This window comes from Nannobrachium achirus, assembly GCF_963921795.1.
Source record: "Nannobrachium achirus genome assembly, chromosome: 13".
NCBI classification, from domain to species: domain Eukaryota; kingdom Metazoa; phylum Chordata; class Actinopteri; order Myctophiformes; family Myctophidae; genus Nannobrachium; species Nannobrachium achirus.
In genome coordinates, this window is record NC_137833.1 from 15779860 (window position 1) to 15803859 (window position 24000).

A 24000-nucleotide genomic window follows, 5' to 3' on the forward strand; every position below is an offset into this window, starting at 1 on the left:
GCAGCGTTGGTGATGGAGTGTTCATCGAGTTGCCAACAGGAAGTGAGGTCATCTCACCTGGCAGAAGACCAGCAGACCCTGAGGTCAGAGATTGCTATTGTCAGAGAGTGTGTTTGTGTGCTTTGCCTGGTTCCTCTATCTCTGAGGACCACTGTCCTATTACAGTAACAACAGAAAAACGAGAACAAAGAGTGTCTGGATGCTTTTGTAGCCCCCACTGTTAGTATAGCCATGAACCAGCCAAACAGCCCTGCCAATCAGGCTTAGCCCTATTGGCACGACGGTTTGTGCATTGGTCTGGTGAGTGGGAGTCCCAGGTACAATCCCTACTTTTGCGCATCACTACACTTTCTTCACAGGTCCTAACATTTTACTGTTTAGTACTTTAGTCTGTTTGGTTTAGATTCTGAGTTTGTGCCTGGGCCAGTGGGCATGTACAGTAGCAGCCAGCAAGTGATGTCATTCTCAACATTTTGCTTTAGGCCACAGATCGCTGGCATCCCAATCTACACTGTAAAATGAAAATCCTTAGTATTGCAAATCAAACGGTTCCATCCATGTGATTCCCAACTATTAATCATTTAGTGGGGACATGGGACCCCGTGAAACCCCCCAAAGGAGCCCTGGGAGTTCCCGGACCCACGTTAATAACATTGAAGTTGGATAGAAATCAGAGTGGCAAGTAATGCTCATCTGTGTGCGTCTGCATGTGCTTGGGGGGGATGCGGGGGCAAGGAGATGAAATGGATTGTGAGGAAGACATGAGATAATGTTTTGTTCTTGCAAGTGTTCTTTGTGTAAAGTGTGTGAGTTCTGGGGTTCATCTTGTTTGAATTCCCATATGTGCTATTTACATTCCAACCCTCTCCCTTCTTTGGAATGAAAGTCACAAATGTCCCTCACACATCATTCATAATCCACATCATCATTATCACAGGGCAGTTGTGTAACACCCTAAAGCAGTGATGTTACTAGGTTTTCAATGTAATGGGTCCCGGGACCCACAGGTGGTCATTCAAATGGGTCCCAGAAAAGTTTTATGAGTCCTCAATACAATGTTTTCGAGCACTGTGAGCTTGTAGATCGGCTATTTTCAAAATGTTTGCCTATTTCTTATATTTATTTTACAATTTGGCTAATGTTTGAACTTAGAACTACTAAAACTACTAAAACATGTGCCCCTAATGAATTCGGGCGCGCAAAATGGCGTCGGACGTCGGTGGAATCAAAACATTGACGTTTCTATCGCCTGTTTAAGACTTTCTACGTGGATTTTATTTGTGTTAACGTAGGATGCTTTCACCCATGAACAATGGTGGTGTCTGTGGAATTTTAAAATGTTTTTCTTTTACCGCGACCCGGTAAATTATTTTAACATGGACTCCAATGGAGGCGCATCCCCGGGACCCCAGGACCATGACATGAATGAGTCCCTGGGCGACTTGAATGAGTTTTTGATGCGGGATGCGCACGTAATGACATCACTGCTAAGTAATAGTGTGTGCATTTAGATTCTCCTTCCCAGTACTGTGATGAGCGCGAGAGAGATGGGGGATACAGATAGGATGATACTGTACATGTCATGATGGCTCAGACCCCATAATAATGATTTGGTCTTTACTCCTTTTGCATATTTATTTTGTCACTTTTGCACAACGTACATAATTTAACGTAATTTGTCCTCTGCCTTTATCCAGCCTAATTATTAATTGATTGATTGTGTGTGTGTGTGTGTGTGTGTGTGTGTGGGTGTGTGTGTGTGTGTGTGTGTGCGCGCGTGCGTGCGTGCGTGCGCGCGCGCGTGCGTGCGTGCGTGCGTGCAGAGTGAGTTTGTCTAGCTTTACTTATGGGGACTAAACGCATGTTCACACAGTCACCTGCAGGGGACCTCTGACAGTGAGGGGACAAAATAGTAGGTGACCCTACAATGGTTAGGGTTAGGGTTAGGGTTAGGGTTAGGTTTAGGGTTAGGGTTAGCGTTAAGGTTAGGTTTAGGGATAGAGGTTAGGGTAAGGCCACAGGACTTGCATAAAAATGAATGGAAGTCTATGTAATGTCCCCACAAGTTGTGTGTGTGTGTGTGTGTGTGTGTGTGTGTGTGTGTGTGTGTGTGTGTGTGTGTGTGTGTGTGTGTGTGTGTGTGTGTGTGTGTGTGTTGCGTGCGTGCGTGCGTGCGTGCGTGCGTGCGTGCGTGCGTGCGTGCGTGCTTGCTATGTATTCAGCATTTGAGCGACGGACCACCATTTGATGAGATTTAACCTCCCAGACCCCCAAAAATAAGAGTTAAAGATCTATAAGGGTCCATTTGGTTACCAACTCTCATTATTTAGCTGGAACCCCCCCCCCCCCCCCCCCCCCACTGGTTCAAAACCAGTCTTAAACTAGAAGCAGTGCTCTTCCGAGCACAGGTCTCCACCAGGCCGTGCGTCCTGGTGGTGCTACTGTATAATAGGCCAATGTAAAAAGGGTGGCATATGTTCTTCACCTTAGATCTTTCATGGCAATCGGATGCTGCATGCATGATTTGAAGCATTGTGTTCCAAAAATGTGTTTTGCTAAAGTCTACCTAATGGTGGAGCTATAACAGGCCAATGTGAAAAAGGTAGCATTTGTTCCTTGACCTAGTGGGAATATGTGTGGCAAATTTCACGGTAATCGCAAGCTGCGTTGATGACTTGAGGCATTTTGTTCAAAAGCGGAGCAATCCTGCAAACTTTGGAAGCTAATTAGCCAATCAGGATGGAATATGAAATATCAGACTGATCGGACTTGATCACATGACTATAGAGATACTGTGTACCGATTTGCGTGATTTTTGCATAAAATCTCAAGGAGTAATATCCAAAAATGTGTTTTACATATGTCGGCCCAAAGGTGGCGCTATAAAAGGCTGATGTGAAAAATGCAGGGCAAAGGTTTATCCTTAGCCTCTAGGGAGTGCGCTTACAAAGTTTGAAACTGATCGGTGGAGTTATAGGTAAAACCACGAATCGGCCTGTTATAGCGCCACCATGAGGCTGATTAAAAAAAAAATAAGTGGCATTTCTTCCTCGGCCTAGTGGGAACGTGTGTGCGCGATTTCATGATAATTGCACTTTGCGTTTGTGATTTGAGGCATTTTGTTCAAAACGGCTCAATCCTACAAACTTTGGAAGCCAATCTTAGCCAATCAGGATGGAATATGCAAAATCGGACAGATCTGTGTCGATCACATGACTGTCGAGATACTGCCTACCGATTTGTAGGATTTTTGGACAAAATCTGTAAGAGTAGTGCACAGATTCAATCTGAGCTCGGCGGTGCTCAGATTGAATCCGTGAGCCCTCACGCTAGAAGACATTTATGCCCGATAGTCGGGCCCGTTTCAGTCGGAGGCAGCCCGATTGTCGGGAGCGTAATTAAAATGCCTAATGTGTAAAAATGTGTGAACTATTCCTTTAAGCCTCAAACAACCATATCTATTTAGAGTGTGCTCTGAGCACTACTGGCCAATCAGAGAAAGAAGGGCCGCTCCAGCACACATGCTGGACAGATTTGATAGATAGACTGGTTAGATAAGTAACTCCTCAGAATTCTCCGGTGGGCAGCCAAGCTTGTTTTGGCTGGACACTGATTCCTGCCTGTCGTGGAGCGACTTAAAACATCGCAAAATAGAGGCTTGTAGTCTGTGTTACTTTTATGCATTTGCTGTTCATATATTCATGATTTGGGAAATACTCCTGTGTAATCATTAAACATGCTGAGATTAAGCTTAAAACTGTCTATCATGTGTAACGTGTCTTAACTGGACTATTAGGATACAGAGCGACGCATCATGCCCCATTGTCGGCTAGTCTGCTGCCGGCTTAACAGTATGCCATATGACAAATGTAGTGTCAAGGTCACAATACTGATAGATTCCCCAGCCCTTCTTTTATTGGCTTTTTTGTCCTTGAGTAAAGCTGTTTGCATGGTGTATGTACTACATACTGTAAGAAGCAGGTGTGCAGTGTTTCAAGCTATGTTGTTTAGAAAATGGCAACATTACCAAATATATAGAAGACATAGGTCCAGTCCAGGTAGAAGCAAATCTCACCGGACAGAGGGAGGGCAATCATTGTCCCCAGCTGGGCTCCTTAAACAAGACATGTTTTCAGGATGTTTGATGTGTAAAAACAAAGAGTTCCCTTTCTGGATACCAAATTACATTTATAAGATTAGCACTTTTGATAACAGTAACACAAGTAAAACGCGCTAAGTACAAGAAGCGACCGCCAGGTTGTGATGAAACAACAGAGCTTCTAAACAGCACATTTAAGAAGCCCCAGTTGACAGAGCTGCGTTCTGTTGCGTTCTGTTAAACATGTTAAACAGCAATTCCTCCCAAAGAAGAAGACTCCCTAAACATCATGTTATAGAACAGCGACAGGAGAGACACAGCAGACTGAGCAGCGGTGGGTTAAACAGTGTGTGAAACAACAATTTGATAGCTGCCATTGCCAAATGATCTGAAACCTTTTATTGAAGACTGAACAAAAACATCTTTAAATGCTACGGTGCTACCACAAAGCAAAGACCACAGATGGATATCTCAGTATCCTGATTGGCCAAAAGTGCATGTTACATGCAAGGTTTTAACATTTATCTAAATATATTAAAAGACATGGCAGACGGATTAACCTTATAATTTCTAAAAATGTAATCTAAACACTATGTATGTACTATGTACGTATATAGCAAGTCACACATAAAACCTCTTGGCAAACAGAGCTGGTCACAGTTTTAGTTGACCATACAGTAATAGTCATTTATGTTGAGTGAAAGGGTCATGCGACTTTAATATTATGTGTGGTCTACCAGTGTCTACCAAGAGATGGTGAGCAGTCAGCTCCTCTCCTACTGTATACTGTAGCAGTGTTGGGCAGTAACGAATTACTAATAATATATTACTGTAATATTATTACTTTTTCCAGTAACGAGTAGTGTAAGGTATTACTCTAAAAAAAATGGTAATATATAACGCTTTACTCCGCAAAATAAAAGCCTCGCTACTCCGTTACTAGCCATTTTAGCCGATTGCCGAAAAAGAACAGATCTACAAGACATCAACATACATCTACAGAGATGCGATGTAGCTTGTAGATCAGTCATTTGCGCAGTGCGCACAGTTATGACGTGGCTTATGTCATGAGACCAGTCCAGTGTCAGCGCTGCGCTGCCTGTCACAGTCACAGAGAGAGCATAGCGTGCGACGCGCTTACATGAATGGGACATTTACAATCTACAAGCACTCCTCTCGGCCGCGGAGGGGTCCGTCGCGGGGGGGTCCGTCGCGCGTGGGTCCGCCCGACTCCGCCGCGGAGGGGTCCGTGAGCTCAGCGGGACCACCGTGGACCACTGCGGACTGAGTTGCTGCTGTTAACCCAGTTAGCGTAGCCTCTAGCCTTACATTAAGACGATTTCTGCCGAGACTTTCGCATTGTGACATTGGGGCGAATGTCACAATGCGAAAGTCTCGGCAGAATGCGTCTTAATGTAAGGCTACGTAGCCTCCACTGTCTGAGCCCAATAAGCCTCATGTCTGTTGTAAAATGTAAAACTACTCACCGAAATAGACGGTTTTAGGGAGTTGAAAGCCTACTTTCCTTAGTGGGAACACCCAAGAGCCCCTGCACCTCACGTCTAAAATAGCCTAAACTTTTTAGGCAGAAAAGAAAATATGTAGCCTATTATTTAAGAATAATATAGGCAGGGGTCTTCAACAGAGCTGAGAGTTTTAAATGTAATAAAAAATAAGCAATGGGTTGGGTTATATATTATGTCTTAATTATTAATTGATTCGCTTGTAGGCCTATACCAAAATCCATTAAAAAAGTTTCTAACTGTTCCCAGGTCAAATATTGATGTGTGATTAAAATGTGATTAATTGAGATTAATTAATTACAAAGCCTGCAATTATAATTTCTTTAATCGCATCCCAGAGACTCTTATTGTTCCAATAAATTGGATTCAGTTCTAAAAGGAGCTGTCTAAACAGATTTTGCAGTAAAAAAAAAAAAAAAAAAAAAAAGTAATATAACTTAATATATTACATATTACTCTTGATTCCAAGTAATAAGTAATATAATATTATTACTTTTTCCAAGGAGTAATACAAGAGATGGTGAGCAGTCAGCTCCTCTCCTACTGTATACTGTAGCATACATGTCAGGAAATGTGATTCCCTGAAGACCAACACATTGCACACCACAGACACCATTCTAGAGAGGATAAAAGCATAACCTCAGATCACATACCTAAAAGTTTAATCCCCTGCACTGGAAAGCATTCAACCGTACCTATTTTGCCTCCTTGACCAGTACACTCGATATGTACCTGTATAAGGTACTTTGAAGCGTATTAATTGCCTAAAATGTAAATACCTGGGGTGCTCGCTGGCCTAGCGGTCCAGGGGCATGCCACATATTGCCTCTAATGTCTGACTGCGTGTTGTGAGTTCCGAGTCCCGTTCCCGACAACCCTTGCTTCATGTCACTCCCCATCTCTCCCCCATTTCCTGTCCGTCTACTGTCCTATTATCAATTAAGCAATATTACACAAGAGGGTGTGCATTATTGTGGTTATTGACATGCCAGCCTTGCTGCAGGAATGAGCCGTTAGGCAAGTTCCGTAGGCAGGGCTGAAGTGCAACAGTTACCCGTAAAAAAAAAAGTCATTTCATGGTAATTCATATATTCAATTAATTAATCATTTTCTTAATGCCAGATTACGCCACTATGTCCTTGAACTTTACATGACAGCTGCTTAGCATAGTGCTGGAACAACCCCCACATATCCTGTTCCTTCTAGCGTCCTGAAAGTAATGAACATTTGCATTGTAGTATTACTTTAGATTAGAAGTAATAGCAGTAATTACCAGCATCATCAACCTGGGTAAATAACATTATATTGCCTACCTCTCCAATTCCTTCCTGCACTCGTACAGCGATGAGGTACCCAGGGCACAGATCAGCAGCTAAAGGAGTCAGTATTGTAAAAAGTACCGTTCCCAGAATTCCTAGGCCCATCAGCCACTTGGCTCCATAGCGGCCAGCCAGGTAGCCGCCAGGCACCTGGGTCAGGATGTAGCCATAGAAGAAGGAACCCATCCAGCCCTGGGTCTCTGAATCCCAGTCATACACACTAGCCTGGAGGCGAAACATGAGCATTCAGCATTAGAGAAAATGTTCTCTCTGAACTAGGTGAACCTATTGCTCTTTGTGGTTATCAGTTGGATTCAGGGTTCGAAGCTATAGTAAGTGATCATTTAATCTGTGGGTCTTTAGTGCAGTACTCTTTCAGGCCTCTAAAACGAAAGCACATCTAGTCTAGCTTTTAATATTTTAATTTAATGTCAATATGTTTAGGTTCTGTGACACCTCCCAGATGTCAGTCAGATGGAGTAACCTCATTGGGTATTCTACGTGATGACATCATTATGCAACAACAATCCATGTCATCACAACCATGGTATTTAATATTAATCATCAATAAACAATGTGCCATTCAGCAACTTTAACCAACGGATCCAGTTCACTATAGAGCCTTTTTTATCGACAACAGTGCTAAACAGACTGCTGTGTAGATAAAATATTATATATCAGGGAGATCAACAGTAAGCGTCCTTTATTGACCCATCAGCTTTGTGGATTTCTGAGACCTTTGTGACTGAACCAATATAAAGGTTAACTCACACATTAGGACTCCATTGTTCTACAGACCAGGACTTAACAAACCCAACTTGATCTACTGTATGAGACATGTTCTGCTGGACGGTGCATCTGAATGGAGCAGAAGAAATACGTTTTCGTTCTGCTGCTGCTGTTGCAGTAGAGCACAAGGTGTACTCCTTTACAGGATTCGAATATTTAATTTCTGATTGCAATCATAGTTTTTATTGCACTCATACAGGATTCGAAGCTGATCAGATTCAAGTGGATGTTTTCCACACAGTGTCTTTACGCTGGATGATGCTTCCCCCATTGACCGAAGGAAGAGGAAAACGCTGTGTTGAGGTTCCTTCCAGTCGCAGGGGCCACACAGCTGTTCTTATAGATTATATCGTCTACCTCTGGGGAGGGAATGATTTCTGCAACCGGCTTTATGCCTTTGATGTCAACGCCCACAGATGGTTGGAGCCCAAGACTGGGACTGGGACTGTTCCAGAGGCGAGGAGCCACCACACAGCCTGTGTCTTGGGCAAGGTCATGTATATCCATGGAGGACACCCTGTGATATACACAAACGACATGTACAAGTTGGACACCACCACAATGGTCTGGTCTTTAATTAACACTCAAGGCACACCAACCCCTGTTTCGTCAGATCACTCTGCCACCATCATCGGGACAAAGATGTTTGTATTTAGGGGCAGGAAGGGCCAGGATGAATATGACAACATCAGAGTGTTTGACACAGAGACCAACTGCTGGCTGAGCACGACTTCTGCACAGCTTCTTCCAGAAGGACGCAAGTATCATTCAGCCTTTACCTACATTGGAGAGCTGTACATATTTGGTGGCTTTAACAAGAAGAACCTCAATGATCTGTGGAAATTCACTCCAGAGACCTTCTCCTGGAAGAAGGTTGAGCCAAATGGGAAAGGTCCACGCTCAGAGCTGTATAGGTGCTGTTGCATGGTGGGAGATCGTGTCATCTTCTTTGGGGAATATAACAGACCCTATGGCATGTACATCTTAGACTTAAGTCCTAGTCTGAAGATGCTATGCAAGCTAGCGGTTATGCAGCGCAGTCTGGAGCAGTCAGAACTCCCACACAACATCAGGTGGGAACTGGAAGCTATGAACCACATGAACCCCCACAACATCAGGTGGGAACAGGAAGCTATGAAATACCGAAAAAAACAGAGAAAGAAAAAAGAAAAGAAATTATGCGTATTTATTTTTGTTATTTGTTTTGTACATCACTTCTTTTTGGGCTAATATTTTCTATTTTTGTTAATAATATTTTGTTAATCGTTCTTTTTTTTGATTCTTTATCATTTTTTTCCATTTTTCTTTGTTGTCTCTATTGCATGATGTCAGAGCGGCAAACCCATAGAGTGTAAAAATGTTTACACTTCTACACGGACGGACGCGGATAAGCTGTGACGTTTCTCATAGTAAACTGCGACATTTGGTCGCAATTAAGGCTGTGTATCTTTCCTATTGTTTTTACCTGATTTCCGGTGGCGGTTTGCACACGCAGCGGCCCTCGTTCATGGCTGTTCAACGTCTTGTCTTTCACACGGAGAAGAAAAAATACAACCGCAGCGATACATGAATCAGCTATAGTCCATAGAAAATGGCTCCGTCTTGACCAAACAAGCAATGGGGGACAAACAAAGGGAGGAAAAGCCATTTCAAGAACCCAGATAGAATGGATGTGAATGAGGAAGTGATAAGTCGAGCTGGAGCTGCTCTTGTGAAGCATCATGGGATATGACTTATTTTTTGCTCACCAGCAGCTGCCGCAGCATCTGTTTACCTGGTTACCATGGTAACTAACCAGCTAACTGACGTGATGGTGAAATCTCGTTACTACTACGTGTCATCATTTCGACAACGGAGCGTCGAGAGGTTTAGCAACTCACCCCACGGAGGTTAGGGTAAGGGTTGGGTTTGGGTGTCAAAAAGATGACACGTAGTAACAGCGAAACGCTCCCGGACGTGATAACGGTGCCATGGCGCTGCACAGCGGTAATTCTTATCATGTTCCTGATTTTTTTTTTTTTTTTTTTTTTTTGCATGGAAAGTGTAAATGCTGACAGGTCACATGGAATTTGATTTTTACAAATGTGACTTGAGCCACACCCAGAGGTGGTTTCAGATCTGATTTCTAAAGATGTGCCTCAATCTGAACGCAGTAACCAACGAGCCAAGTGGCATATCAAATCATATCGAACCCTTGCAGTGTGCCCCGAGCGCCACTGATGTCATCACAGAGTGCGAGAATTGCATTTTGATTTATGAGAGCGCAAGGGTAATGAAAATAAAACATTAGTTATAGGCCTACACTACTGAAGAAATGGCGAGCAACATTCAGTGTACAGATGGAGAAATTCAACGTCTCCTAGCACTTTGGGGGGATGCCTCAGTACATGAGAAATGTACAGGATGTCAGGAACCAGCAAGGCAATATGAAGATATATCTCATGGCATGGCAGAAAATTGGCAATGCCAGAGGAAATTTAAAACATTGAAAAACAGAATGACATGATGCCTACGTTGTTACCACGGTAACCAAAGCAGATATGTCTGCAAAGGTCGTCCGGATCGGGAATCAAACCGGCGACGCCGTCAGGCATCAATGCCTATGTGGTTTGCGCCTGGACCAGTAGGCCATTATTATTATTATTATTATTATTATAGTTTCATATATTGTAGCCTATGACAGACAGGAAACAGGGAGAGAGAGTTGGGTAGAGACATGCAGCAGAGATGGTCTGGAACCAGCGGCACCTCCAGAGAATTGGGGGGCTATGGGGGCTGGCTTTTTTTAGAGTAGGGGCTGATGAATTTTGTCAACAAACAATAATGAATATACGACAAACAAGATTCTCTCGCTTAGGGTATGGATAACTGAACAAATCAGATCATTGGCAGTAAAACCTCAGTAAAACTATGTCTAAACCTAACCAGGTGAATGCTAACCTGATGAATGTTAAGCTGGTGAATGCTACTATGCCTAAACCTAACCCTAATCCTAACCCTAACCTCAGTAAAACTATGCCTAAACCTAAAGTGGTGAATGCTAACCTGCCGACACTGGTGAATGCTAACCTGGTGAATGTTAACCTGGTGAATGATAACCCTAACCTCAGTAAAACTATGCCTAAACTTAACCCTGTAAGACTAATTATGGGCAGTCCCCCGGAGGAGGCACCGCTTGCTCCACCTCTTGCCCAAAAACGAGTGCTCCTGGTCTCAATCTCACTGAATCTCTAAAGCACTGTGACATGTTTATTCCTTAAATATTTTTGGAGCGGTGAAAGCGCTCCCAATAGACAGGTATGTCCGTGGGTATGTGGGTGGCTGGCTGGCTGGCTGGCTGGCTGGCTGGCCGTGTCCGTCCGTAGCCTGGCAATACCTTGAGTGGCCACACAACACACACTAGTTAAAGGAGGGGCGCTGTTTTGTGCAGGCCAGGCACACTCACCACTCACTCACACGCGCACGCAACACACACACACACACACACACGCACACACACGCACATAGAACACAGAATCAAAAACATAGATCTAGAACACATAGAATCAAAAACATAGATCTAGAACACATAGAATCAAAAACATAGATCTAGAACACATAGAATCAAAAACATAGATCCAGAACATATAGAATCAAAAACATAGATCTAGAACACATAGAATATAAAACTAGACCAGGTCAACCTGGTTGTGCCAGACCCCGGTTCTGCCAACCCTCTGGGCCTATAATTTAATGGTACATTTATAGGCTGTCTGTCCCTTTATAGGCTGTCTGTCCCTCCCTCATGTCATCATCATTTGTGACATCATTGTGACCAAATATGGAGAAAAGAGGGAGGGACAGACCGACAGACAAAGCCTTTTGCTTTGTCTGTCGGTCTGTCCCTCCCTCATGTCATTGTGATGACATGAAGGCTTTGTCTGTCGGTCTATCCCTCCCTCATGTCATCATCATGTCATCATCATGACCATCTATGGAGAAAAACCGGACAGACCGACATTTGCTTATGTAGGCCTACCCATTTCATGGGTCTGGCAAACATAGACCTAGTACACAGAATCAAAAACATAGATCTAGAACATATAGAATCAAAAACATAGATCTAGAACACATAGAATCAAAAACATAGATCTAGAACACAGAATCAAAAACATAGATCTAGAACATATAGAATCAAAAACATAGATCTAGAACATATAGAACCAAAAACACCATATAGAATCAAAAACATAGATCTAGAACATATAGAATCAAAAACATAGATCTAGAACACATAGAATCAAAAACATAGATCTAGAACACAGAATCAAAAACATAGATATAGAACATAGAGAATCAAAAACATAGATCTAGAACACATAGAATCAAAAACATAGATCTAGAACACAGAATCAAAAACTAGAACATATAGAATCAAAAACAGATCTAGAACATATAGAATCAAAAACATAGATCTAGAACATATAGAATCAAAAACATAGATCTAGAACACATAGAAACAAAAACATAGATCTAGAACACAGAATCAAAAACATAGATCTAGAACATATAGAATCAAAAACACCATATAGAATCAAAAACATAGATCTAGAACACATAGAATCAAAAACATAGATCTAGAACACAGAATCAAAAACATAGATATAGAACATATAGAATCAAAAACATAGATCTAGAACACATAGAATCAAAAACATAGATCTAGAACACAGAATCAAAAACATAGATCTAGAACACATAGAATCAAAAACATAGATCTAGAACACATAGCATCAAAAACATAGATCTAGAACACATAGAATCAAAAAACATAGATCTAGAACACATAGAATCAAAAACATAGATCTAGAACACAGAATCAAAAACATAGATATAGAACACATAGAATCAAAAACAGACACACACACACACACACACACACACACACACACACACACAGGGTATAGCTGCTCAGCTTCACCTCTCCACTTCGAACCGAGGTTTGATTTTTTTATCACAATTGGGTTTGTGGACCGATGCCTTTGAGCATTCACACAAAACCCTTACTGCTGTTATAGTGGGCCCACAGTGTGTATGACTTAGAATTTGAACACAAAGATGAGTGCACTGAAAATGGCACATGCATACAACTAAAACATTATAAAAACATATTGATAATCTGAAGTATACACAGTCAAATTCTTAGAATGTATCTATTTGTAACTTTGAGAGTGTACTAATGTAACTGCATTTGTACACTCTCAGTGTTAAATTAACATGTACTGTATGGGGTATATGGCTGTTCCTTTGGTCTTGTGAAGCATCCAAGGTACTACTGCTGCTGACAGAAAGGTTAGTGGTGGTTGTGAGTTAGCTGACAGCCCTGCTGTGTGTCCTCGCTCGGGAGAAATGTCTAGCAGTGAGTCAGGGGCGTCGCACCCACATTCTGGGGCCTGGGTACAAGGATTCACTGCGGGGCCCCCATGAATGTTCTTCATGGGGAGGAGGTTTAACCCATTTAGACTGGGAACGCATTATTACACATTATTTTGTAACTATTGAAAAGTGGCAGATATACAAGCTCACTGTGCTGCACCGAGTGCCGCGCTGCGAGCTTGTAGATCTGCTATTTTTGAAAAATCGTGAAGATTTTTTGAAAAAAAAAAAACTGTTGTTTCTATGTCAGTGGTGCTCAAACATTTTCATGTAAAGGACCCCCAAAATAATATGTATTTGGCCACGGAGACCCCCATCTCAAAATATTTCGTTCCAGGGACCCCCCAGAAGCAAAATTTTAGTTACAAATGTTCGCTTAAAAAATACATAATTATATTCAAAGATTTGCGCACATTTTCATGACTCCCCCCCCCCCCCCCCCCCCTTGTGACGCCCCTGCAGTGAGCACCGCAGCAGAGGGCTATTGGAAACTTCCATAATGTACAGAGAGCGAGAGAAGGAGAGAGATACTTGCACTGTTGAGACTGGGCCAAGAGACCTGTAGAGCAATGGTTCTCAAACATTTCTGGCTCCGGGCATCCCTGTAAATAACCTTTTCATTACATTAAGTTACTTTACAGAACCTTACATTTATGTGAAATACTGTATGTAAATCTTTCCCCCTAAGATACAGTATGCCGCGAGGAAAACTTGAGATAATATCTGTTTCCATTAGGACAGAATAGAAAATAACTTTTACACACACACACACACACACACACACACACACACACACACACACACACACACATTGCACATCTCTGTCTTAGCAGGAAGTTACTTAGCATTTTCTGAATTTATAACATTTCACTCTCCATTTACAACCTCTCGATTCTCAATGAAGACTGCTTGTGGCATAGATTAATGTTTGTTTGTATGTGCCTACGGTATATGAGTATTTGCATACCCATTTGCCGTCCTTTCATAACCAGGAAACTCTTACTTCAAACCCTGCAACCCCTACACGCTCAACAAACATGGACAAAATGGACCCTTATGGGTCTGTAACTCTGACAGTGCTCAAATGGAACCAGTTGTGCATTGTCAGAGTTAAATTACATTACTGTAACATTCAGGATTTCACAGTGTGGACTAGGGATGAACATTTCATTTCACGGTTATTGTGACCAAAGAAATTGCGATTTACAATATTATCACGTTTTTTATGATATTATCCTGGGGTGGAACATTTGCCAAAAAATTGCAGATCTACAAGGTCAAACACATGCGTTGTGAGCTTTTAGATTGGATATTTCTTGGCAAAGAGATTTGGTAGAGAGTGAAAAAAGACTATCAAGTACATATTATTGTCTCCACCAGCCGAAGGCATGGGGGAGAGTATGTTTTCCCCTCCGTCCGTCCGTCCGTCCGTCCGTGCGTGCGTCCGTCCGTCCGTCCGTGCGTCCTCGCAGTTTGTGAGCACCTAATCTCAGTCGCCGTTGGCACGGTCGCTGCCAAAGTCAACAAACACATTCCCTGGATGCCAATCTAGAACCTCTGCCCTACATTTTTTCAAATGGGCCTTTTCTAGCGCCACCTAGTGGCCGATATTCGCAAAACACATTTCTGTGCACTACTCTTACAGATTTTGGCCAAAAATCCTACAAATCGGTAGGCAGTATCTCGACAGTCATGTGATTGACACGGATCTGTCCGATTTTGCATATTCCAACCTGATTGGCTAAGATTGGCTTCCAAAGTTTATAGGATTGAGCCGTTTTGAACAAAATGCCTCAAATCACAAACGCAAAGTGCAATTATCATGAAATCGCGCACACACGTTCCTACTAGGCAGAGGAAGCCTTACACTTTAGCAAAACACATTTTTGGAACACAATGCTTCAAATCATGCATGCAGCGTCCGATTGCCATGAAAGATCTAAGGTGAAGAACATATGCCACCCTTTTTACATTGGCCTATTATACAGTAGCACTACCAGGACGCATGGCCTGGTGGAGACCTGTGCTCGGAAGAGCACTGCTTCTAGTTATAGTATGTTTTACCAATAGAGGGTTTAAATGGATGGATATATTACCGGATATGCAGCTCGGCAAATTAAAGGTGAATTGATCCCAGTGCATGGCGGAGGCCGATTTCACGATAAATTAAATCTCCGCAATACGATTATCCTGAGTGTTTTTTTATAACGATAATATAACATATCGTCCCATCCCTAGTGTGGACTGCAGCTCCCAAACCGTATCGCGATGCACGATGCTTCCAGGGTCTGACTTTCCCCTCCACTTGTCTAATAAAAGCAATAGCTTTGGCGTCCTGGGAGGATAATCAGACAGGACAGAGACAGTTTGTATCCCAGCCTCCACCCCTCTCCGCTGGCCTGCGAGCACTGCCTGGCTGGGGCTGGTGAGTGACCACATCCTCTCAATGCATCCAGATACATGTCAGAGATAATGGGGGATCATTTGGAAGGAGCGCTTGATTTATGTGTGCACGGGGCCCATGTGGAAGAGGGTGTGTGTGTGTGTGTGTGTGTGTGTGTGTGTGTGTGTGTGTGTGTGTGTGTGTGTGTGTGTGTGTGTGTGTGTGTGTGTGTGTGTGTGTGTGTGTGTGCACGCCCTTGTGCACGGTTGGAGGGCCAGTATCCCTAGGAGGGGGACTCCTTCCTGAGGAGTGTTTGTGCCAAGTGGCATTCTTGGCAGCAAAGAACAGAGCTCGTTTGAGAGAGTGAGTGAGAGAGAGAGAGGGGGAGAGAGAGAGAGAGAGAGAGAGAGAGAGTGCCTCCATAAAAACATTGTTGATGCTACACTACAAACTCCTGAGTGTTCGTTTAGCTCCCGAGAGTTCGTTTTAGCTCCCGAGAGTGTATAGAGATGGACCCTTCGCTGAAAAAACCCTGACTGTTAATTTAACTGTCGGTCTATTTTTATGCTCTGAGTTAGACTCGGGACTTTTCGACTTCATCAATTTCGTGCTCCTATATGAAAAGTCATTATTCAAAGCCGTCTTCATATGAATATACAGTATTTCTCATGCAGGTAAATACATTTACTATATAGATGTCACGCACCCACCCACGCACGCACGCACGCACGCACGCACGCACGCACACAGACATAGTGTAAATAAGCAGACCAACTCTTCAAATCCATATGAGCCATATGAAATTAAACATCTGAGTTTGACCATCTTAGTTTGAAACATCTGCTGTGGCCACATCTGACTGAAGACACATCAGACACTAAAGCACACACGCGCACGCATGCACACGCCCGCCCGCACACACACACACACACGCACACGCACACTCACACACATGCTCCCCGCTGGTCAGAACCAGCGTGTGTCTATTTATTTCTTTGTTGCTATGACAAACAATATCATCATCGTTATGACTTAACCCAGGTGCATTTCATTGAACGGACAGAGAACTAATATGGACCCTGAGTATCATAATATGTTCCATTGTGTGCCGCGTGCAGCCAGGCTGACTAATACAGCCGTGACCTTTGGTGGAGGAAGCAAAATGTCTGATCTTGTCTCAGTGTTTGTACACGGTACCTGCACTCAGCTCTCTCTCTCTCCCTCTCGAAATAACATCACCTCATCGGGATAGGAAAGGGAGTCAAGGCGTGTGTGTGTGTGTGTGTGTGTGTGCGTGCGTGCGTGCGTGTTTATGTGCGTGCGTCCGTGTTTGTGTGTATCAAAGAGGGAACGTTTGTTTGAGTGTTAGTAAATGAAAGCATATCTGTGGATTTAAAGGACAACTTTGTTTTTTTACAACAAGGGTTCATATTTTAGATTGTAATTAGAGAAAAGAAAAAGTGAGTGTTAAAATGTTTTCATTTACTTCGTTCTATCGTTTTAGCACCTTTTAGCATGCTAAAACGTGGGGGCATGCGTACACATGGGGGCATACGTACAAGTGGCTAAATTTGTCTTTTTAGACACAATAAGCCTGCAATTTCTGTATTGCTATTTACAGTAACCCCAGAAGTCACATCTGCCCATGAAAGATTGCGGTGCATCTTGGGAATGGGCTTATTCTGTGTAAAAAGACATATTTTGCTACTTGTACGCATGCCCCCAGCCACTGAAATCCAAATAATTAAAATCTCTGAAACTTCAGAAAGCAGTAAATGAAAACATTTTAACTCTCATCTTTTATGAACCCTTGTTGTAAAACAACAAAGTTGTCCTTTAATTTAATCTCTTTCTCTACAACCCCCTTCCCTGTGTTATATTGTGCATAAGTGTATGTGTCTGTGTGTGTGTGTGTGTGTGTGTGTGTGTGTGTGTGTGTGTGTGTGTGTGTGTGTGTGTGTGTGTGTGTGTGTGTGTGTGTGTGTGTGTGTGTGTGTGTGCGTGCGTGCGTGTGTTAGAGTATTGGTCCTGGGGGTGCGGATCTTTCGGCGCCCAGCCTATCACTCCCTGTGGGCACATCAAGGCTGGTTTGGCAGCGGGGTTGGGGGGCGGGGGGCGGGGGTCCGGGGGTGGAGGCATGCTGACATGGCCGCCCAGTTCAAAGAGATGGACTTGGAGATGCTGGCAAGAGAGCAGGCAGCCAAGGAACAGTCTCCCCTTTATATTTTGGTCTGCCTAAGCATGGGAAAACTGTGGGGCCGCAGCTCGCCCTACCCCCCCCACTCCCTCCTTGGCTGTGGTCACATAGTCCAGGCAGGCAGACAGGCAAGTGGTGCTTACAGGTGCTGCATAGTGCACACACTACCTCTCCCTTTTCCTGTAAACCCCTCACCTCCCCGCTGGTTCACCTCTCTTCCTCTCCTTCTCCTAGTTTCAGTTTAGTTTAGTTTAGGCATTTAGCAGACGCTTTTAATCCAAAGCGACTTACAATAAGCAGTTAATATACATCACTATAATAAGCAAGATAATATGTCAGTACATTAACAACAATATAACAAATGTATAGGAAAACAATAACATAGGTAGACCACACACCTAATCTGTAAAAAAAACTTCCAAAACCTAAAAATGCTATCTAGCTTCATGTGTGGTCATTGAAGGAAGGGGAGTGTTGCAATAGTGCTATGGGTTTAGTTGGAGTCTGAAGAGGTGAGTCTTCAGTCCACGGAGGAAGCTAGGGAGTGAGTGTGTAGTTCTAAGTGCGACAGGGAGTTTATTCCACAGTTTGGGGGCCAGGAGGGCAAATTGTCTAGGACGAGTGGATTTTGTCCTGGGGTACTCTCCCAGTACTCTCTGCTCCGTTTCTATGCTTTTCCTCTTCGGTCTGTTCTCTTTACAGATATTACCTAACCCAAACGACAGAGAGTAAAATCTGCTGTGTTAATATAAATCTCAGAGTGTACAAATGTAACCCAAAACCTGTAACTCTCAGTTACATATTGATGAATGAACTCTGAGGAATTTACTCTCTTCTCTTCTCTTCTCTTCTCTTCTCTTCTCTTCTCTTCTCTTCTCTTCTCTTCTCTTCTCTTCTCTTCTCTTCTCTTCTCTTCTCCCTCTGCTCTCTCTGGCACAATGGGCGAAAATGGTGCTGCAATTTTTCCATTGGCACTGCAGTTACAGTATACTTACCGTACTTGCGACGGCTAACCCAGAGTTCTGCAGCTCCGGTGTTATTCCATTGCCTCTCTGGTACTTAGCACACTTCCTTCTGTGTCCCATATACCTTCTGGCTACACGGGCACCCGTTGCGCCGCCGTCACCGTGTGCCATGTTTACAACATTTAATCCGTGCGCTCACATCTGGCAGCAGATGCTGTTGTACTTGCTGCCCTGGCTGGCACCCCCATCCCTGCTACCTCCCCACACCCTTCTCCCCACAGGGGTGTCGCACCAAATTCTGGGCCCTGGGTACAAGGATTCACTGCGGGCCCCCCATTGGGAATGCATTATTACACAGTATTTTGTGCTTTAACTATTGAAAAATAGCAGATATACAAGCTCACAGCGCGGCACCGAGTGCCGCGTTGCGAGCTTGTAGATCTGCTATTTTTGAAAAATCGTGGAAATGTCTTTGAATATTTCAAATCCTTCGAAGGTTTTTTGAAAAAGTTATGTTTCTATGTCAGTGGTGCTCAAACCTTTTCATGTGAAGGACCCCCACAATGATATGTATTTGGCCACGAACCCCCATATCAAAATATTTAGTTCCAGGGACCCCCAGAAGCAAAATAGGAGTTACAAATGTTCGCTTAAGAAATACATATATTCTAAGATTTTAACACATTTCACGACTTTTCAAAAATAGAAGATCTACAAGCTCGCAGCGCGGCACTCAGTGCCACACTGTAGGCTTGTATATCTGCTATTTTTCAATAGCTAAAATATTTAAGGCCCCTCCACCTTGGGCCTTAGTAACTCAGTCCCACTCCCCCCCCCCCCCCCCCCCCCCCTTGTGACGCCCCTGCTCCCCACACTCCAGTGTTGTAAAGTAACTAAGTACTTTACCGTAAGTACTGTACTTAAGTAGAATTTTTAGCTATTTGTACTTTAATTGAGCATTTCCAATTTCCAATACTTCTACTTCTACTCCACTACATCTCGGATCCAAATATCGTACTTTTACTCTACTACAATTATTTGAAAACTTTAGTTACTAGTTACTTTTCAGATATAAATTATAATATTTTAAAACATACATTAACCACTTTAGCCATGTTTTATATCTAGACTGTTTGAAAACAGCCGATCTAAAAGCTCACAACGCGTCGCTTTGCGACGCATTGTGAGCATGTAGTAGATCTGTTATTTTCAAACATTTTGTACTTTATGTAAATTTTGATGCCAATACATTTGTACTTTAACTTAAGTAAATTTAGAATGCTGGACTTCTACTTGTAGCAGAGTATACTTCTACAACGCAGTACTGATACTTTTACTTAAGTAGAAAACGTGAGTACTTTTTCCATCACTGCCACACTCTATACCCACCTCTCAGTTACGCCTCCAAACCTCTTAACTCCTTATTACACACCAATATCTCAATTTTCTTTTCTTTCTTATTTTAAATATATATATTTTTCAGCATTATTTATGACACCTTCCAGAGCGGCGACTATGATAACACTTGTTGCTGCAGCAGGCTGCAGTGTACATTGGCAGGGCCGGGCAGGTGTCACTCAACGGCCCCTCGCTGTTTCATTAATAGTGTTTTATGTTTCTCCGCAGACAGCCATGAATGTGGCCATTCAGCCAGGCTTGCCTCATGTGGGACGATGCGAGGCAGGGGTTTGTTTTGGGGGCAAAGCGAAGGGAGCTGTGCTGCTGTGTGTGTTTTATTTAGTGCCGGCTAAAGGTAGCCTCAGGGGTGTCGCATCACATTCTGGGACCTGGGTACAAGGATTCACTGTGGGCCCCCCATGAATGTTCTTCATAGGAGGAGGGGGTTTAACCCGTTTAGACTGGGAACGCATCATTACACGTTATTTTGTGCTTTAACTATTGAAAAATAGCAGATATACAAGCTCACAGCGCGGCACTCGTGCAGCGCTGAGAGCTTGTAGATCTGCTAATATGAGTGCAAGTCTTAGTCTTAAAATATTTCAGATCCTTCTAAGGTTTTGTGAAAAATCACACCCGTGTGAACTGAGCGGTGGTCGTGGAGGCTGTGCAACAGCACTACTGGGTGGGTGCAGCGGGGTTAGTGTGCTTTACAATGCTGTAGTTTCTTCACACACTCTAATTTATTTGACCCTAAAACATTCAGTTTGTTAATAATAATAATAATACTTGACCACACATGCTGACCCACCCTTCCCCCCTGTGTGTGTGTGTGTGTGTGTGTGTGTGTGTGTGTGTGTGTGTGTGTGAGAACAACAGCGCCCCTCCCTTAACATGTGTGGTCAGAAAAGGTACTGCAGGCTTGAGGCTACATACACGGCCGGACGGCCGGACGGATACCCACACACACGGCCACGTATAGGAGACGGTGTGACCACCGCTCAAAAACCTATGTTTCTATGTCAGTGGTGCTCAAACCTTTTCATGTGAAGGACCACCAAAGTGATATGTATTTGGCCACGGACCCCCATCTCAAGATATATAGTTCCAAGGACCCCCCCAGAAGCAAAATGTTAGTTATACATGTTCGCTTAAAAGAATATATATATATTCAAAGATTTGCACACATTTTCATGACTTTTCAAAAATAGCGGCTCTACAAGCTCGCAGTATATCTGCTATTTTTCAATAGCTAAAGTATAAAATAATTGAGGCCCCCTCCACCTTTGGGCCCTATAGTAACTCAGTCCCACTTTTCCCCCCATTGTGACGCCCCTGGGTAGCCTGCACATTCCGTGCCAGTGTCTGATGTGAACGATCCAGGGGGTGTCGGCGGAGGAGTTTGAGTGTGCGTGCGCACAGTAAAATCCAGAGTGTTAATGTTAACTCAGAGAGTGTTCAGATGGACATTTTACAGTGTGTATGTAGGGAGGGGGAGTAGGCTGACATCACTCGCTCCAGTGCAGAGGGGGTTGTTATTGCTGCCATTCAGGGCAAGGGGAGCTGGAGCCAGGGTAAACATTTCTGAAGGAACTTCACAGGAGCGCTGTCATTACATACTGTTACGCACGCGCACGCACGCATGCACGCACACACACACACACACACACACACACACACACACACACACACACACACACACACACACACACACACACACACACACACACACACACATGCGTGTGCACTGGTTTTGCAAATTCTAATGAACATTCATTCCGTATCCCCTAACCCTAACCTTATGAAACTTCGGTAAAATCTAATTGGGAGACACCAATTTTGTCCCGAATTTGGCATGCCGTCCCCAATCAACTGGTCACATGTCCCTAAATGTGGCCTATGTCGCGCACGCACGCACAGAGTCACAAACACACAAACACACACACACACACACACACACACACACACACACACACACACACACACACACACACACACACACACACACACACACACACACACACACACACACACAGAGATAGTTTAATTACAGACCACAGGGCTGACACTGTTGCATTATCACTCTCTGTGAAACCACCAATTATGGCTCAACATCAGCTGTAAATCTACTCATCTTAATAAGCTAAAGCTGGGCTGGGGGTGGCAGCTGTGTGTGTGTGTGTGTGTGTGTGTGTGTGTGTGTGTGTGTGTGTGTGTGTGTGTGTGTGTGTGTGTGTGTGTGTGTGTGTGTGTGTGTGTGTGTGTGTGTGTGTATCTTTGTGTTTGTACAGCAAAAGAAAGGGCTGGGCTGTGGGGGGGGGGGGGGGTAACGCTGATATATTTGTGTGCGTGTGTGCGTGCACACGCATGCACCCTTGTGTGTGTTTATACATTACAAGTTGACACTTGCTTGCACATGTTGCACAGACACAGTGCTTAAACACATTAGGCCGCATGCAAAGCACACCCTTTCAGTCCAAATTTATGACACTTGACAACCTGGTGGTGTTTAAGCAATAATTTTCATTGAATGAGGCTTGAAGATACAATCTGGAAATGATTTGACCACCATATCTTGTGGTGCTCTATTCACACGTTCTTGGAAGTGTTGAAAAGGTACATGAATAAATATGCCTTTTTTGGCGGGGGGACCTTGCTAACCTAATTGTGATTCTGTTTATTTTACTACAGTGTTTACAAACACTACAGATATAAAACCAGCCCTCTATCCATACTATAATTAGAGAGAGAGGTCAGTCAGAGGTCAGTCAGTAGGAGGTCAGTCAGTCAGTCAGTCAGTCACAAAATGCATTATCTATTCACTCGCTTCAGCGACTGATCTCAAATTTAACATGGCATTGGCCATTAGCATTATACACACGGTGACGGAGCCCGATTTTCATTTTCCCCAAATTCTAGCTATTTATTAGCGTTTCTTCACTCTACAGCTTTACAGCCTGTTGTCAGGGTTACGGTCCGTTCCTCCAGGCCATGGGATCTGTAGCCCCGGGCCCACACACACCTCTCTCACAGTTAGGAATGTCTGTCTCTCTCTCTCTCTCTCTCTCTCTCTCTCTCTCTCTCTCTCTCTCTCTCTCTCTCTCTCTCTGTCTCTCTCTCTCTCTCTCTCTCTCTCTCTCTCTCTCTCTCTCTCTGCATGGGTTGCAACGGGTGATGTGTGTCTCATCTTCCAACGGGTATAGAAAAATTATGTGGAGCAAATACATCCTCATACTTCTATTCACCTAATTTTGCTGTTAAATTATTTGTATCCATCATAAATATACATTCCTCCATGGGCTGCTCCTTACATTATGATGCTCCCACATATTCTCACGCACGCACCATGCAGTTACAGTTACTTTCCCCATAACCCACACTCTGCACATATTTTGCAGCACATATATTCGAACGGTTAAGGTCTAGTTCATTATAAGACTAAGCTTGGAACTCAAGTTAAAATTTCACATACAGTACAGAGTCCTCTAATGAAAAGCCATGACTCTCTCTTTAGCTTCTCTTGAATTGCAGTGAGCAAAGTTATTCTTGGTGGTGAGTATATTCTTTTGTTAGAATACTAGGTTAGCATTCTGGTGAATGCTGCCCTGGTGAAATGCTAACCTGCCGACGCTGGTGAATTCTAACCTGGTGTTCGGAATGGGGATGTGCCGGAATGGAAACCTGTCACCAATCAAAATATCCCCAACATCCATAGGAGCTTCTGATGAATGCCTGAATTGTGAATGAAATTAGATTAGAATAGGTAGTAGTTAGTATATAGTTCTGTCAAACCCCTGGATTTAACAACTTGCACTCATGGCCTTTGCTTTCTCTTTTGTCTGCCTGTTCCTCTCTCTCTCTCCTACTGTCTGTCTGCGTGTGTGTGTGTGTGCGTGTGTGCGTGTGTGTGTG